The sequence below is a fragment of the Heterocephalus glaber genome, unplaced genomic scaffold (assembly GCF_053883595.1).
Source record: "Heterocephalus glaber isolate CG9 unplaced genomic scaffold, H.glaber_assembly_v1.0 deba00001690, whole genome shotgun sequence".
Classification (NCBI taxonomy): Eukaryota; Metazoa; Chordata; class Mammalia; order Rodentia; family Bathyergidae; genus Heterocephalus; species Heterocephalus glaber.
The window spans coordinates 232,797-252,245 of record NW_028258415.1 but is presented as its reverse complement, the minus strand read 5'-3'; the positions used below and the strand labels follow the sequence as shown (position 1 = coordinate 252,245).

Below are 19,449 nucleotides of genomic sequence, written 5' to 3'. Positions count from 1 at the left end.
TATTATCTTTATCCAGTTTTAAGATTAGCACAATGTTGATTTCCTAAAATGAGGGGAGAAGTGTTCCTTCTTTTTTCTGCTTTGCTTGATAAAATTTATCAGTTAAAATGTTTATGAGCCTGCTGTTGTCATATAGGTAGGTTTTCAAGCTAGGAATGTACTTTCTTTAATAGGTGCTATTCAAATTTTATATTTCCTCCAGAGTTAGTTTCATCATTTTGTCTTCCAAGGTACTTCTTAGAAGTTGTCAAATTTATTTCAAAAAAGATTTTTGTAATATGCTTTCTATATCCTTTTATATTCTATCAAATCTGTGATAATGTCTCCTAGATCTTAATATTGTAATTTAAAAATGTATAACTGATATTGTGTAACAGGAAGAAATGGTCTAAAAGAGCAAGGTAATTGGGAGGTGTAGGGGAAGGGATAAAAGGGAAAGGAAATAATATGAAAAGAGGAAAAAAAATGGAAACAAGGTCTTTGCAAATAGGGAAGGGTGGAGGGGGTGAAGGAAGGGCAAGGGAAGGGGAAAAAAATAAGAACCAAGATACTCATGTAAAGGTACAATATTCCAATGATGAATGTAACTGCATTTTATACCAAAAATGTAACAATAAACTTAATGGGGGAAAAAAATAAATACTATGCTATAGATTGATAGAAGGAAGAGGTTCTGGTGTGGTGTTGCACACCAGATAATAATAATCTACCATATATTTCAGGAAGCTGGATGAAGAGTTTGAATGTTTTCACCATAAAGAATTGATAAACATTTGAGTAGATAAATATGTTCAGACTAGTTTAAATGTTATACAATGCATATTGAAATATTATGTTACTTCATACATATGTACAATTTTACACATTTAGGTACTGATTTAAAAATAAATTTAAATTAAAAAGAAGAGCCAGAAAATTCCCAAAGTGCAAAAAAACAAAGTTATTGGAGAAGGATTACTATTTTACCACTAATTTAAAAGAAGTAAAGGGGACAAAGAGAAAAAGATCATTTTATAATATTAGAAACTATAAAGCAATACCATTTAATTAAAAAGTTTGACTTTAAAATTATTTAACAATAGAGACCAAATAAAATACATAAGTTTGTATCTATAAACCTCATACAGTATCAGGCATATGCTTATATGCCATAAATTGAAATCCAGTTTTCATAAGGTTTTCTGTTCACCACATTATTAGCAAAGAGCTCCATGATTGGGCACCAAATCCACACACACACTTGTCAGCTGCACCAGTGTCACAGCCCCCTGGCCTTGGGACTTCCTGTTTCCATCTTAGCACTTAGTGTCACTCCACATGCATTCCAAACATACCATTTCCTGCTTTAATATGGATTTTAATTTTTTCCTACCACTTACATTGGGGGAATTTATTTATAAATTTATAATCTGATTTATATGCTAAAAAGATCATCTCTCTCTCTTTTTTTTTTGTACCGGAGATTGAACTCAGGACCTTGGCTTGCCAGGCAGGTGAGACACCACTGAGGTACATCCCCAGCCCCATTTCATATTTTTGCTTTGTGTATTTCACATCAAGAAAAGTAAACATTGCCAAATATTACATGTGTGTTAATAACGGAAACTATAAGAATGTGTCATAGGTGCAGTCTCATAAAAATTTTGTAAGATATAATATTATTTTCCTCAGGTAAGAGGAAAGGAATCCAGAAAAGAATCTAGACAAATAAATGAAACACAACTGGGAGACTAAATAGGCAGATGATCCAATAGCTTTCCATCCTGAGATGCATTGTTCAAGAGCTCATTGATATTCATCTCCTAGTACAGCACCTTACATGTACTGGGTATATAACATGTATCTGTTGTTGGGTTACATCACTACTGGTGGGTTTGGTATCCTCTCACTGCCATCTTGGTGCTTATCTGCAGTTGTGAAGGCATGCCATACATATAACCAGTCTTTAAAAACATGGAAGCCCATTGCCAAGTTCTTCCCTGGGCTCCCCTGGGAAGTCAAGCCTAGAACAGTGCCAGCTGCTAGAGGTGCTCAGTACTTGGGAACAGAATCAGTGTCACCAGAACTGAGTGAAATGGGCTGTGGAAATTTGCAAGCCCATTGGTTTACATTGCTTCTCATTCCTCTTTCATGCAAACTTCAAGTCAGATTCATTAGTAACAGAGATGATGAGATGTTATGTGGAAGATGGCTGACAACCTGTTCATTTGGAAGAGGGTGGGTGACTTCATTCAAATTAAAATTGTTTTGTAGTAAGAAGACTCAAAGTCAACTTCAATTTTGTTTTATAAACACTTTTTAAAATTATGAAAATCTTGCCTCAAGAAATTAATATAGTTTTTCCTTTAAAAGCATAATTTATATAGGCTGCTATTTAGTTTGCTTGAGTAAAATCAAGTATTTTTATACTGAACTTTAACTCATTAAAATACTTTAGTACATTTAAACAACATTTGATTGTTCCCCTTCCTTCAGCTTGCCCAAGATGCCATATTATTTACAACTAGTTTAACTAATGTGGAATTTATTTTTCCTACAAAACAATCACTTGTATGCTTGCTTTGGCAGCACATATACTAAAATTGGAACATACAGAGAAGATTAGCATGGCCCATGTGCAAGGATGAAACTCAAATTTGTGAAGCATACCATATTTTGAAAAGTAGCTGCATACAAGGTCAACACACAAAAATCAAAAGCTTTCCTCTACATGAAAGACAGACTCACTGAGAGAGAAATAGGGCAAAAATTCCTTTCACAATAGGATCCAAAAAACAGAAATACCTAGGAATCAACCTAACAAAAGAAGCCAAAGATCTCTTCTCTGAAAACTATAGCACTCTGAAGAAAGAGATTGAAGATGATACTAGAAAATGGAAAGACATCCCTTGCTCCTGGTTAGGAAGGATCAACATAATGAAAATGGCCACACTTCCAAAACTTCTATATAGATTTAATGCAATCCTAATTGCAATCCTAATTGAAATCCCAGCAGCATACTTCATGGAACTTGAGAAAACAATCCAAAAATTCATTTGGAACAAGAAGAGACCCAGAATAGCAAAAGCAATTGTAGGTAACAGAGACATGGCAGAGGGTATTACAATCCCCAACTGGAAACTATACTACAAAGCTACTGTGATAAAAATAGCATGGTACTGGCAAAGAAACAGACCTGAGGACCAATGTAACAGATTAGAAGATGCAGAAACAACTCCAGACAAACTCAGCCACCTCATCTTTGACAAAGGAGCCAAACACCCTCACTGGAGGAAAGATAGCCTCTTTAATAAATGGTGCTGGAAAAACTAGGTTTCAACTTGCCAAAGACTACAACTAGACCTATATCTCTCACCACACACTAAATTAAAATCTAAATGGATTAAAGATCTAAATATTAAAACAGAACCACTGAACCTGCTGGAACAGAGGTTAGGTAGAACTCTTGAAGACTTTGGTGTAGGAAAGGATTTTATGAACAAAAGCTCAGTTACCCATGAACTAGCACAAACAATCAACAAGTGTTATCTCCTCTTACTGAAAAGCTTCTGCACAGCAAGAGAAACCACCAAAAGTGTGAAGAGACAACCTACAATGTGGGAAAAAGTTTTTACCAGCGGTCCCTCAGACAAAGGTCTACTATCTTAAATCTATAAAGAACTTAAAAAAAAATCAGACCTCCCAAATTTAAAGACCCAATCCAAAAATGGACATCTGAAATGAACAGATATTTCTCAGACAAAGAAGAAGAAATAGCAAATAAACATATGAAAAAATGTTCAACATCACTGGTCATTTGAGAGATGCAAATGAAAACAAAGCTGAGATTCCACCTCACTCCAGAAAGAATGGCTGCTATCTAGAAATCAACCAGAGCACAGAGGAGGTGAGCCACTCCCAGAAAACAGGAAGAGGCTTCTGAGCCACTGTACCACCCCTGCCAGCACAGAGGAGGTGTGCTGCGACCACCCCCCACCCACCCTTGTAATGAGAAGACATATAAACAAGTTTCAAAACCAGATTTCCAGATCACCTAAACAATCCCAAAGGGAAAAGAGATGGAACAATCTGATACTCAATCACCTGGACTCCCTGAACTGGCAACAAAAGAGGATATGGAAAAAATGAAATCAGAAATAATTTCTCAGATAACAGCAGAGATTGTGCCCATAGTGCAAGACATGGTTGATAAATCTAGAGAGGACACAGAGAAAAAAACAGAGGATCTGAGGAACATGATGGAATCCCAACATAGGAAACAAATGAAATCCATAAAACAGATACAAACAGATTTCCAGGAGATTAAAACCTCCATTGAAAATCTATGCAGCACAATGAGCCAATGTGAGGACAGAATTTCAGATATAGAAGATAAGATTGCAATTAGTGACCAGGAAAAGAAAAATTTCTTTAAAATTGGAAGGGACCACAAGAAATCAATACAGCAGCTGCTAGATGATGCAAAGAAGAATAACATAAGACTGATCGGAGTCAATGAAGAAAGAGGAGAGAGTGCAGGTGATATAAAAAACTGTTCATAGAAGTGATGGCAGAAAACTTCCCAAGCAGGGGAAAAGAACTCGACACACAGATAAGCGAGGCATATAGGACTCCAACTAGCCTTGATCAAAAAAAAAAATCTACACATAGGCATATAATTGTTAAGATTCCAGAAAACCAACAGAAGAACAAAATTCTACAAGCAGTTAGAGAAAAGAAACAAATCACATATAAAGGAAAGCCTATCAGAATCATAGCAGATTTCTCAGTGCAAACCCTCAAGGCAAGAAGAGCTTGGAGTAATGTATTTCAAGGCCTAGAGGAAAACACCCTCCAACCCAGATTGATGTACCCTGCAAAATTATCTTTCAAAATTGATGGAGAAATAAGATACTTTCATGACAAAGAGCACCTTAGGAATTTCATGAATACCAAACCAGCACTCCAAAAAATTTTAGACAGTATCCTAGTAAAAGACAATGAGGATCACAACCCCAGGAAGCCCAGCAGAATGAATCTGGTGTGCATGATAAGAAATTAAACGCAAAGGGGGAGAATCCAACAACCAGAAAATGTCATGACAATGATAAGTCAATATGTATGTTATAACCATCTATATTAATCATCTGAATTCACCAATCAAAAGAAACAGACTGGCAGAATGGGTCAAGAAGCAAGATCCAGCAATATGCTGCATACAAGAAACACATTTAATTCAAAAATAAACCCATAGATTGAAAATTAAAGGGTGGAAAACAATACTCCATGTGATAGGAACCTCCCCCCAAAAAACAGGAGTAGCTATCCTCTTTGCAGATCAAGTGGATTTCAAATGAAAATCTGAAACACTCTGGTCCCAAGAATTTCAGATAAGGGCTAGTCAACTTGTATGTACAAATCTATTGTGAACATGTGTTTTCATTCCTCTTAAGTAAAAACTTAAGAACAGAACTGTTGGTTCTTAACAGTAATAAAAGAAATTTCTATATTGTTTTCCAAAATGGTTTTATCATTTTACATTCCCATTAGCAGTATTAGTAAGTTCTGACTGGTCACACCTAAGCTGACATTTGTTCTTTTAAAAATTTTAACTTCATCTCCCTAATGAGTGTATAATTCAATCTTGTTGTTGTACTGATTAGTATTTTTCTGATTCTAGTGTTGCACACCTTTCCTTGTGCTGTACTGGCTTTTTATCATCTTCTTGTGTCTACTTTTTAATTGGCTTGTCTATTAATGAGCTGTAAGACTTCTTTATATATTCTGGTCATAGATTATATGCATTGTAAATATGGTCTGTTTAAGGACTACTTTTCATTTTAATGATGTCATTTAAAGTTCTAAATTTTGATGGAATCTCATTTATGAATTTTTTTCTTTTATACATCATGTCTTTTGTATCCTAGGTAGTTCTTGCCTACCCTGAATTCATAAACATTTTCCCTTATAATTTCTTCTTAAAGTTTTATACTTTTAGGCTTTCATATTTAGATTCATAGATCCCTTCAAGTTATTTTCATGTATGGAAATAAAGGGTTGAGGTTAATTTTTTATATACGGATACCAGGTGTTCTTGTGCCCTTTGCTGAAAACACTATCTCTTCCTCAGGTCTTGAATTGAGGTTATATTCTATAAAATGCTAATGTTAAATAATCTTTCAAAACTCAGTGGACCATATATGTGTGGTTCTATTTCTAGATTCTCTGTTTTATTCCAATGATCTATATGTCTTTCCTTACACCAACACTGCCTTGATTACTGTAGCTTTAGAAGAAGTCTTAAAATTAGGTACTAAATGTCTTCCAACACTGTTTTTTGCTTGTTTGTTTTTAGCTTTTCTAGGTCCTTTGTACTCCTACATAGCTTTTAAATTTCAATATCCAATTCATTTATAGCAAGTATAGATAGACCTGAATTTTTATATACCTTGTGTTTTCTAATCCTGCTAAATTCAAATACAAGTTCTAGGGGCTCCTAGAGATTTCTTAGTATTTTCTCTGTAGATGATCATTTCATCTACATGTAAAGATTTTGCTTCTACCTTGCCAATCCTATCCTAATTTTGTCATTTTATTGCCAGACTATTTTGGTTTGGGCTTCTGTTTCAAAGTTTAATAGACAGATGAAGACTAGGCATATCTGTCCTTGTTCTCCACCTTACAGAGAATGCATTGTATCTTCTCCATTCATATAAGGCATTTTTGCTGGAAGTATGGAGTACATGGCTTATCTGTTGAGAAGATTCTGTTCTACTTCTAGACTCCTGATAGCTTTTACCATGAACAGCTATAGAATTTAGGCCAATACTTTTTCTCCAACTAGTGACAGGATCATATGGCTTTTTCCTTTCCTCTGTTAAAATGATGACTTTTGGGGGTGGATCTTCCAATGCTAAACCAACACTGCCAACCCTATAATAAAACCACTTTCTACGTACTGTCAGATCTGACTTCTAATTGTTTGTTTTGTTAAATAAATGTTTATCTATGTTCATACTTTTTTCTTCTATTATCTTTATCCAGTTTTAGGATTAGCACAATGTTAAGTTCCTAAAATGAGGGCAGAAGTGTTCCTTCTTTTTTCTGCTTTAAGTGTTTGATATAATTTATCAGTTAAAATGTATTTGAGCCTGCTGTTGTCATATAGGTAGGTTTTCAAGCTAGGAATATACTTTCTTTAATAGGTGCTATTCAAATTTTATATTTCCTCCAGAGTCAGTTTCATTAATTTGTCTTACAAGGTAATTCTAGAAGTTGTCAAATTTTATTTAAAAAAAGTTTTTGTAATATGTTTTCTTTAACCTTTTAAATTCTGTAAAATCTGTGGTAATGTCTTTTAGATCTTGATATTGTAATTTTAAAAATGTACAATTGGGGCTGGGGATTTAGCTCAGTGGTTTCGCCACCTGCTGCGCAAGTGCAAGGACCTGAGTTTGATCCCTGGTACCAAAAAAAAACCCCAAACATTTGTATTAAAAATGTATAATTGATATTGTGTAATAGGATGAAAATGTCTAAAGGAGTAGGGGAAGTGGGAGGAATAGGGGAAAGGAAAGAAAGGAAAAGAAAAAATATGAGAAAAGGAAAAAGTGGAAACAAAGTCCTTGCAAATAGGGAAGGGTGGAAGGGGTGAAGGAAGGGCAGGGGAAGGCGAAAAAAATAAGAACCAAGATACTCATGTAATGGTACAAGAACACAATGAAGACTGTAACTCTATTTTATAACTAAAATGTACCAAGAAACTTAATGGAAAAAAAAGAGAAATGAACAAATAACAAATGCTGGCTGGGCTGTGGGGAAAGAGGAACCCTGCTCCACTGCTGGTGGGAGTGTAGACTGGTGCAACCACTGTATGGAGATATCAGTATGGAGATACCTTAAAGAACTAGGAGTGGAAGTCTCATTTGACCCAGCTATTCCTCTGCCGGGTATCTTCCCCAAAGAATTAAAAGAATCATACCACAGTGATATATGTGCACCCATGTTCATAGCAGCACAGTTTGTAGTAGCTAAAACTTGGAAGCAGCCCAATTGCCCATCAACTGGAGACTCGATAAAGAAAATGTGTGGGTTTTTTTTTCATAAAATGGAGTACTACTCAGCCATAAAAAATGAGAAATTAGAGACATTTATTACTAAATGGAGGCACACTGAGTCAATACTCTTAAGTGAAATAAATAGGACACACATGTAAATACCGAATAGTTTCTCTAGTGTGAGAAACTGAAAGTGTAAACAAGGACTAAAAGGTATAATAGATAATGTGAAATAGGAAGAAAAGGGGTAAAGGGGAAGGGGAAGTGGGAGGGGTAGGGGAAAGGAAAGAAGGGAATGGAATTAATATGAGAAAATGAAAAAATGGAAACAAAGTCTTTGTAAATAGGGAGGGATGTAGGGGTTTAGGGGAGGGCCAGGGAAGGGGGAAAAAATCAGGACCAAGAGAGATTATTTAAAGGTGCAAATTTCCAATGATGAATATCATTATATTTTATACCTAAAATGTACCAATAAAATCAAATTTTAAAAATCTCAATCACTGTTTAGTTCCATTTCTTTGTTTTTGTTTTATGTAATAATAAAATGGAAATTAAAACTTCATATTTAGTGTCAATGAAACTCAAGAACAAAGAGAAACCCCTTATTTTTAGCATGATAAATTATGTGATCATGGCTGGGCAGGGTGGCATGCATCTGTAATCCCAGCACTCGGGATGTTGAAACGGGAGGATTGCCACAAGTTTGAGGCAGGTCTGGGTTACATAAGGAGTTCATGGCTAGCCTGAAGTACATTGTGAGACCCTGTCTCAAAAAAAAAAATTTGTAATCAGGTAGAGAACAAATAAAAATTAAAATCAGGATAGGTTAGAACTTGAATATGTTGTTACATTTGTGTTAGACTTCTAGCACAAATACTACCAAATGGTACATGGGGCTTTTTGTACAGGTAGAAGCTACATGAAATAATTTTGGAGTGCTACATCTTTGCATACATGATCTGTATAGGGATGAAATCTGGGTTATAGTTTTTCCATATGGGTGGCTGGTCTTTACCAGCACTCTGCTTACATTGCTCATGACTTCTAACCCAGAGACTCGACTTTGGGACATTTTTGTTTTCAGAACAATAAAAATCATATAGTTAAAATAAAAGGTCATGCAAAAAAGTCATAAAATAATGAACATAGATGAATCTTCTAGTCTCCTCAAAAAGAATAGTTACTTGAATCTCAACAAAGTTAGTAACATGGCTCCTTGGAAGAAAGTCACTGAGTTGCTCAGTAATGGTCTTCCTATTCCTATTTCACACACACACACACACACACACACACACACACACACACACACACACGGCCCCCAAAAAACTTTCTTAGAGTACTTTATGGAAAATAAAAGTATGTTGTGCCAAACAATGCACTCAAAACCACATGGGAAAGCTTCTTTAAAAAATGCAGGTGCATAGGTTCCAGCCTTTGAGATTTAGCTTCCATGGAAGATAGGGAAATAAACCTGCATATCTGCATTTTTTCAAGCCCCTCTCTTCCAGGACAGTCTGATGTTTACCAAAAGTTATAAATCACTGTTTTAGAAGGTCACCATTTTTTTTTAGTTTTTAGTACAGCGTAGCCTCAAACCCTGATGTGAATAGGAATCACCTAGGGATTTTGTTAAATGGCAGAGGTTAAGTCTGCACTTCTAACAAGCCTCCAATAAGCTGGTCTGTGACCCTCACTTGGAGTAGCTGGGAGGGAATTGTTTCCTAGGTCTTTGCAAGGTTACCATCTGTTGCAAGGTTAGCTCACCTACACAGGGATTATTCTCAAATCCTTCTAGAAACTGCAGTGTCAATGGGCAGCATCGCTGTGTTGTGAACAGATAGTTCATCTAGCACCGATGGAGCATCCTTTGTGCACTAGGCCAAAAGCTTCTGCACTCTGACTTTCCCTGCCCCTCCTCATGAGGCCCACATTTGTCTTTTAAGACATATAATTCCTTCAGAAGGCTTGCCCCCCATGACCTCTAATTGTGCTTTGTCAGCTTCATTGGATTGAGAAACACCTAGTAGTATATTAGACACTCCTGGGTGTGTCTGGGTGGGTCGTGGAGATGATTTGGGCACTATGTATGGTTGCCAGCTCCTTCCTCTTTGGCTCTGTTCCCTGCTCTGCTTCCCTGGCACCATGAACTGAGCAGCTTTGTTCTACCATGCACTTCCACTATGATGTTTCTGCCTTGGAGCCAGCTAACCAATGACTAAATTCTCTGAACTTTGAGCCAAATGGAATTTCTCCTCCTTTAAATTGAGCATTCGGTATCATGTCCCAGCAATGGAAAAGCTAATATACCTGCTATGGCCCTGCTATACACTCCCTTTCCATACTGTGTTTAGCTTAGCCATAGAAGTTATTATACTGAGTTACACTTATTTGGTTTTTATCAGTATGAGCATGTAAGACTCCGATGGGGTGTAACTCAACAGTACAGCACTTGCCTAACATATGCAAGGTCATAGGTTCAATCCCCGGTACCTGGGGGGAAAATGGCTAAGACTTTTGAGGGCTTTATTCATTACTGTATTTCAGAGACCATACCATTGGCACACAAAGGCAATCAGTTCAATCACTATAATTATTTAATAATTAACTAATCAAATGAAGCAATGTCTCAAGTTCCACCTGCATTTGCTTACATGAATTTCACACAGCACTGTGGCTGGGTGGAGAGAGCAGCAGACTCTACTTGCCTGCCTTTGCAGAGGTCTCCTTGGCTGACTCTGGCCCAGCATCTTTTAGGGGAGACAATGCCACTCACACAGGCTCTCCTCAATCATCAATGAACAGGAGAATTATTAGTACCAGTAGGGAACATGACTCGTTTTACCATGTACCAACAGAACACTTACGTGGACAAAGAGGGCACTTGGCATCAACCTGGTGTCCCTTCTTGAAGTACAGGATTTGGAAATCTTTCCCACAGCCCAGGCCAGCTACTTGGAGCTGCCAAGATAAACAGCAGGAAATGTGGCAGCACTTGTGGTGCCTTCACTCCAGCCTCACTCTGCTTCTGTGTGTGTGTTCTCCATAAATCACAACCAAGCCTATACACGGTGAGCATTTTTAAGTTTTACTGATTGCCTTGTGACTTCACCTCTCACAGGGTCAGAGGAATGATGATGAAAAGGAGTGATAGGCAGGAGCAGCTGCAGAGCTGCTTATTAAATCATGGTATGACTGTTGCCTTTGCTGGGAAAAACTCAGTTATCTCTGATGTCCAATATGCAATAGAACCAATTCCTTTCCGTGAATACACTAGGAATTCCTTGCTTATCACATAATACTTTCCTAATCATGCCATACCTAAGAGAGACTATGAAGAAGAACAAATAGAGACTGGTAAGCGTGGGAGTGCCTGTTAGCTCAGGGACTAAGGAAAGTTGACACAAATTCATAGGTAAAATTTAATTATCTCATATTCAGCACATTTATTTGTGGCAGAGCTACTATAGGAGACATACCTCACATTGTAGAGATACAAACATCTCTGTACTGAAATGTCAGTTTTCAAGGAATTTCAACTAGCTGAATGGAAGCTATTTCCAAAGCAGCCTTGATATTCCATGGAGCACAGTGAAGATTTTTTTCTTCCCCTTCTCCTTTCTCTCCGTAATGGACTTTGAATCTCCAGCACTGGGCTGAAACTTTTGACTTCTCCATGTGCCCCAGATCTCCAGTCATCTTTAGACTGCATTTGTGGTTGGTTTTAGACACACCTCCCCAGAACACAGTTCCTAAAAAGCACCCTTTCCGAGCTCTGACAGCCTTCCTTCCTGTGTCGGCCCCTGCCCCTTGCATCACCTTCAAGGCGTTTTTCCTCCTTTCCAACTCACATACTCAACAGGCCAAGGATGGCTGGTCTGCAGACTTCTGGAGGTCTCAGAGATCCTCTGAGGCCCAAACAATTTTGCTAATATTACTTAAACATTATTTGTCTTTTTCATCATATTGACATTTGCACTAATAGTGCAAAAGCAATGGTGGGTGAGGCCACTTTCACCGTATCATTCAGTCAGGTGTCATTGCCTTGATAAGAATGTCCTTAATGAAGCAGTAAAAGTTTGAATTTGTTAAATCACAAGTGCACATCTTTCAATATTCTTTGTGATAAAATGAAAAGAATGTGTGAAGCATTTTGGCTGAACAGTGAAATACAATGTTTATTTCAGGGAAGTATTTATAAGGTTGTTTTCATGGAATATTATTTTTACTTAATTAAAAGAATGAAAGACCAAAAATTATAGTGATTCAACAGATGTTTTCTAGAGAGTGAGCAAAGCAAGCCTGTCACGTCAAGGAAAACAATTCACAATATCCGAACTTTCAAGGAAAAAATTAGAGTTTTGAGAGACTCTCATCTACCACTGTGAATTTGATAGATTCCCAAACTTAAAAACTTCTCTGAGGAGATCACTGGTGATATTAATGAGGGTGATTTTTTTATATTATGTAATGAAATGTATCAACATTTGGAAGATTTATATAATACAGTGAATTGATATTTTCCAAATGACCAGTGCCCTACGTAGCAAAATCACACAGGTATAAAATATCCAATCAAAATGTAAAATGAGCCAATGGATTTTAATGTAACAATTTGAAAAATTCATTATTGTGGTTTCAAATTCTACATGGAAACTTTGGAAACCACTGCTTCTTAATTTAAAATTAAAGAAGAATCCAAAGTTATCTTATAAGGCTACTAAAACACTCCTTTCACAACCGTATATTTGTCTGAGGTTTGGTTTTCTTCAAACCCTTCAGTCAACACATTACAGCAGATTGAGTGCAGAAGCAGAAGGAGAATCCATCTGTCTTCCATTAAGCTCAGACACTAAAGGGATTTATAGAAATGAAAAAAAAAGTCACTGTCCTCACTAAATTACTTCCGTTTTAGAAAATACAATTTTTTAGACAAAGACATTATTTGTGCCAACATACACTGGATGTATGTTAACATGCATTAGATGTATATTAACATATGTTGTTAATAAAATTATGTAATAAACAAAAATTTTAAATTTCTGATTCCTCATCCAGATGTAGTAGTGGTACATGCCTGTAATCTCAGCACTCTGAGAATCTGAGGCAGGGGGATTGTGAGTTTAATCCTAGCTTGGGCAACTTAATTTACCCAATGAAACCTTGTCTCAAATAAAAAATAAAACAGGGCTGGGGATGTAGCTTAGTGCAAAGGCCCTGGGTTCAATCCCCAGTACCACAAAAATAAATTTTTTCATTTTTGGTTTCTAATATAGTAAATACTAATATATAAGATACACACACACAAACATGTTTTGAAGTCCTTAATCATTTTTAAGAGTGCAAGTGGTTCCTAAGATTAAAATGGGAATTGCTTTGGGTCACACACTCTTAAACACTGATACTGGCCTTAATGAAAGTCCAGCTTATTAAAGCTTCAGAAGTCATCCGTTCAACAGCCCCACCCTCAAGCACACAGTCTTTCTGATATGATTTAATTCTGGCCTTGCACCAGCCAGTTTGCCACTTTTTGCATCCATGCTTCTCAGTATATCTTATGGCTGGAGTGGCAACAAATATCCCATTTATGTGAAGACACTGACATTATCTCCTCCCCCTGCTCTCCACTATTTGTAAATGGTTAGCGCAATCAGCTTAACTTCCTCAGACTAAACCTGTGCAAATAGTTTAAGTTTGGATTGGTGATTCTTCTTACATTAAAACTCCGTAACAATTTTATGTGATTCTTTCCCAAATGGAAGCACTTTAATTATATTGTATGTATGTGTGAATGTCTAATAGGCATAGAATTAGGAATCCAGAGGGAATTCCTTCATTCTCTGGATAAGGAAGATGATTCCCTGAGAGCTTACATTCTTTGTTCAAGGTCATATGAGATATGACAGAATTAGGATAAGATCTCCAGTTTACTAACAACTTCAAGTCCTGAGAAAAACAATAGAACTTGCACGCTTATTAAAAATCTCTACTCTTGCTGGGCATGGTGGTCCCAGCAAATCTCCCAGGCAGGAGAATTGCCACAAGTTCAAGGCCAACCTGAACTGCATAGTGAGACCCTGTCTCAAAAAACCAAGAAAAAAGAAAGAAAGAAAGAAAGAAAGAAAGAAAGAAAGAAAGAAAGAAAGAAAGAAAAGAAAAGTCTCTATTCTTCATTTGGAAAGCATTTTTCATATTGCATATATTATTTTACCTATACTTTTATTTATGAACAAAATAGAAGAATAAACTACTTCACTAGTTCAATCAAATACTGGAAATTTGCAGATGTCCAGAGCTACAGAAAAACTGGGCATTTCAGACAGATATACTTTTTAGGGTACATGAAACATATTCAGAATCCAAACTATTTTGATAAAAATACCAACACAAGCAAAGTGCCTGCCACCTTCAATTGTGAGTTCTAACCTAGGTCCCTTACTTTATGAAAGTGGCAGTGCCTCAGATCCAGTTATACCCTTCAATATCAAAACTTCTATTTTTGATACTTGGAATGTGCACTTTCTAAAAGGTATCACATGCTTTGCTGCATCTAATCAGTTTACTAAAAGTGATTTAAACATCTTAAATGACTGAGGATCACTCTTATCAATGCCCACTATTTGGTTGATTCCAGTAGATATTAAATCCTATTAAGCATGTGAGAGTTTTCCCATCTTCTTGAGATGGCCCAGTATTGAGTCTTTTGTTGTTGTTAAGATTTTGTGTTAAACTTTGGCTTTTAGGCCCTGGCATTAGCATTAACTATAACATCTTTCTATATGTAGGATGCATGCTTGCCCCCCCCATTTCTAATTTTCTGTAAATGAAATAACAAAGCCTAATTAAAGTAGTATAAAATTGACTGAACATACTGAGGAAAGGACCCAGATTCTTTTACTCATAATAATATACAGAAGTTTTAGTGAACTTTATTTTTACTGTATTTTGAGCACTTGCAAATCTGAACCTTCTTATTATAGGTTCTTTTATATTACTAAATTCTTATTAGTATAATTTCTTTTTTGCTGTACTAGGATTTCACACTGATCTACATCCCCATCCTTCAATCCTTTTACTATATTTTTATTTTAAGATAGAGTTTTGCTAAGTTGCCAAGTTACCCATGTTGGGCTTGAAATTGTGTTTCTCCTCCCTCAGCCTCCCAGGGTGCTGGGATTACAGGTATGTGCTCTCACACCTGGCTAGCCCAATAATTATTTAGCTATAACTTATATGCCTAATTAACAAATACAAATTTAGATTTGGGAAACTCAGTGAGTTCCACTTCTGTTCTCTTTTCTTATCAACTCTTACTAAACAAACTACTTGTTCATCTGATCTTTTAAATTTGACATGTGCTTATTTAGGAACTCCTTAAGAAGTTTTCTTTCTCTTGTTCAGTGTAAATGTTTATAAAAAGAATCTGCCTACAGTTGAAAAACCTCTGTGTATTTTTTCATATCTTAATTCAACAAAAAAGTAGACAGGGATGCATCCTCACAGGTTGTGGTCCATTAGTGGTTTTCTGAAAGGATGTTTACATTCTCGGGAAAGAAGGAAAAGCAGAGAATACCATTCCATATTAGTACTTGTTAGTTTTCTTTCATAATGATGGCTGCTTTATAACAGTGCAAAGCAGTTACACAGAGCACCATTTCTGCCTGTGGAATCACTTTGGTATGCAGATTCTTAAGTATGCAGCCCCATGGATTAGGGCTTTCATTCCTGTCAAGAACAGTTATTACCCCAGGAACCTTTCCAAAGTTGCTACCAGAAATGCTTTTTACTTTTATGGTGACTTGGTCCCTAAGGGTAAAGACAACCATCCAAAATGAAAAGTTTTTGTGCAGTATTTGGATATATATTAGTGACATGAATAAGAAAGTTCATGGTTTTCTAACTAAAACTCAACATGAGAACAAGTTTCAGAGCTTGAACTGAATACAGAATAACCAAAAAGCCCTAGTGTCCTCTTGCCTTGACATCTGCAACCTGATTTGAATGTACTGTTTAAGACTTATTTCCATTACTTAGGTCAATGACTTCTAGGATTGAATCCCTTATTCAATCCTTTATATATCTATCAATCAATGCCTTGGTGGAGAAAAGCTTGCTTCCTTTTAGAGATCTTCTACTTTTCTTTTAGAACAGCATGTTGAAAATTATCTTTCTTTCATATAGGTTTTTTACAAAGTTTTCATTTCTCAAACTGATTTCCTAGTATGCAACTCTGTAATGGCTTTTCTAAACTTCATTGTCCTACAGTTTTATCTCATCTGCCCTTCCTCTTTTATTCTTGGGAGATGATCTCATGCAATTAGCTAATATAAGTTCCTGTATTGTCTCTCTTGTCTGTCTCGAAATATCAGCATCTAAATCCTTTCCCCCTTCTTTTCTGTGTCTGAAAATAGTTGCTCCTTCTCTTTCACCCTTAATTCTATCATTCTGCATCAGTCCAGAGTTCTTTTGCAGAAATAAGAAACCTTTGTACTTATTTTAATCAGGAAGGAATATAATTGGTGGTTATAGAATTATCAAAAGATGTGGAAGGGGAGAGTTTAGGAATAGCCACTAGGAGTGATCTCAAACAACAGGGAGGAACTGGTTGCCCAACGTATTGGCAACACTCACCAAGATTAGAAAGCTTGGGAGCCAGGAACCAGTGTTACATACTTTAATCAAGATGTGAAATTAAGAAGCTGCCAATAGAAGTATTGAATCTAGGATAAAATAATCAACCAGATCTGCATCAGCACAATGGATGCCTCACAGTCTCATGTGTCTGTCTTCTTATCTCAGTTCCAAATGCCAGTTTCTTGGAGGTAGGTAGACCTGCTACCCCAGCTCTATCCCCAGCTGAAAGAGCTGAGAGCTGTTGTTTTGTTTTCTCATCCTCTGCAACACACAGTATGCTAAAAGTTTGGTACAGAAGTTCAGCAAACAACTGAATGATTTTTCCCTTCTTCTCCACTGATGGATGGTTTACAAAATTATTTCTTTAATTTCCTATTTATTTCTCATTTTTATTTACCCCCATATTAGACATTTTCTCAATTCATTTTTTTCTATTTCACTATTTGAATTTCTTCACTAAACAGGATGCTCCTTGCTTCCTACAATAAAAACTTTACTTGGGTTGCTATTGTTTTATTTCATTGTATTCTGGGTTTTTTACCTTCTTGTGCAGAAAATGATGCACAGAAATGGTGCAGTAATTTTTCTATTATTTTCCAGTCATATTGTACCACTACAAAGATGAATTGCCAGCAAGTTGTGAACTCATCCTTGGGACTAGGAAATTGCCTCACCAAGGACTGAGTTTGGACTTCAGGCTCTGAGTAAAAAGCCCTAAAGAAGATTTGCTTATTTCTAAAACTTTAGTTACCATCATCACTGTTCTTGCTGTGCTTCCCAGCAGGCCTTCTGATCAATTTTCTATTGTCAGCTGAAGTATACAAATCTACTTAGGGTTTTGGTTTAAGAGCAGGTGGGTGAGGGAATACTTATGAGATTTTGTCCCACAGGCCTAAGAAAGTTTTGCCGAATGGTTGAACTAGGAAACTGAGAAAGAACTGGAGCTTCAGAAGGACTACTATCATAGACTACTTTACAATTTCCTTCAAAAGGTTTTAATCTCTAAATCTTTAATTGTCTGCAATCTCTACAATCATCTTTTGCATTGTCTTAGTTAACAGCAGGTCCCTGAGACTTTATTGTGTAGATTGAGAACACGCCCACATGATAGCCCAGATTTATGATAAGTTTTTATACTTTTTCATAAATTTCAGTAGAATATGGTAGAGAAATTTAAGGGAGAGATTATCTTGGTCCTACCATGTACTCTGATGTTTTCCAAGAGGATTTGTTAATGAGTTATACACAAAAATATAGTTCCTGAGATAAAATTTAGTTCAACTGAAAGCAGGTAGACATGATTCTTATGTCACATATACAACAAAAATTAGGTTAAGGGCTGAGGATTTAGCTCAGTGGTGCTGGTGCCTGCCTCACAAGTGCAAGGTCCTAAGTTCGATCTCCCGTACCAAAAAAATTAGGTTCAGTCCAAAATTTTATGAGAAGTCAATTCTGAAACTTGCTCTCAGTTAATTCTTCTCATGTTGCCAAGGAATTATTAATAAAACTAAATAGAATAGCTGGAATTTTTCTCAATTTATTCTATGACATGCAAATAATGTTGTTAAATTTCCCAGAGATGTCTTACCTCTCCATTTCATCTGGTTGCTGTAAAACAAGTCTTTCCCAGCATAGAGTAAAGAGAGTGACAAGTAATGAAACATAGTATTTGGTAACTCTTTACATTATCAGTATCTCTTGGTTATGTAATGTGATGAATTTGAGAGACACTGAAAGGGAATACAGTATTTTACAGATAGCTATTCATTCATGGTCTGATGCAATAGGTGCGGAATGGCATCACTGGAGGAATCTCGCTGCCCATATAGCTATATTCTATCATACCATAGCTTGTAGAAGATAATATTTCTTTTTTCAAAGAAGATAATATTTCTTAATTTTGAATTTGAGACACATTGATCACTGGCTAGTTTCTTTTTTTTTTTTTTTTTGGTACTGGAGATCAAATTCGGGACCTTCCGCTTCTGAGGCAGGTGGTGGCATCACTTAGCTAAATCCCTGGCCCTTAGTTTCCAATTTTTAAAGAATATTTTATATATATAACTAGGATAATAAAAAATAAATAATAAGACCAAACCAAACCTGCCTTTCCCAACCACTGGCTTGTGGAGTAACCAGGCAAACTTATGATCTTTACTGTTTCCTTTCCAACTGCACTCCACTCCTCTACCAATTGTGATGCTACTCTTTCCTCCTCCTCTCTTCTCACCCTAGAGTTTATGGTAGAGAATTTAGAACGTTGATCAGGGAGGTGATTTGTACAGTAATTAAAGACACAAGCTCTGGTGTCCGATTCCTGGGAGTTTAGTTCTGGTCCCAGCTGTGTGATTTTAGGCAAAGTACTCATTTGTCTGATTCTTAGTTGTCTGACATATAAGATGAATGTGATGGCAGAACCATACAAACACGAACAAGTGGAAGTACATAGAGTCTTCTAAGGTTTTGTAGGAATAAGTCATACCACATGTAAAAAACTTAATAGTAAATTCTTAGTAAGCACAATCTACTAATATTTATTTGTATTATTTGTGCCAAAAGGCATAAAACAAGCTCATTTTCTTCCGTTATTTTCAGTTATGAAGTTTGTACTTCCAGAAGAAAAGAAAGATAAAATATTGCCTTATGAGATAAAATATTTTGATAAGATAATTCCAAATACCTGAATAAAAATGAAATTGGCAGGGCTTGGGATGTAGATCAGTGGTAGAGGTCCTAAATTCGGTCTCTACCACCACACACACACACACACACACACACACAC

The 19,449-nt window shown here is 36.3% G+C and overlaps 1 protein-coding gene and 1 non-coding gene across 4 annotated transcripts in view; both read left to right on the top strand.

Moving 5' to 3' along the window:
* The window catches only part of Synpo2 (synaptopodin 2), a 194,537-nt gene that overhangs the window by 134,669 nt on the left and 40,419 nt on the right, over window positions 1-19,449 (top strand). The window lies entirely within an intron of this gene.
* Window positions 2,553-2,658, top strand: LOC147821788 (U6 spliceosomal RNA). The gene has a single exon (XR_015446549.1). It is a non-coding gene; the product is annotated as a U6 spliceosomal RNA (small nuclear RNA).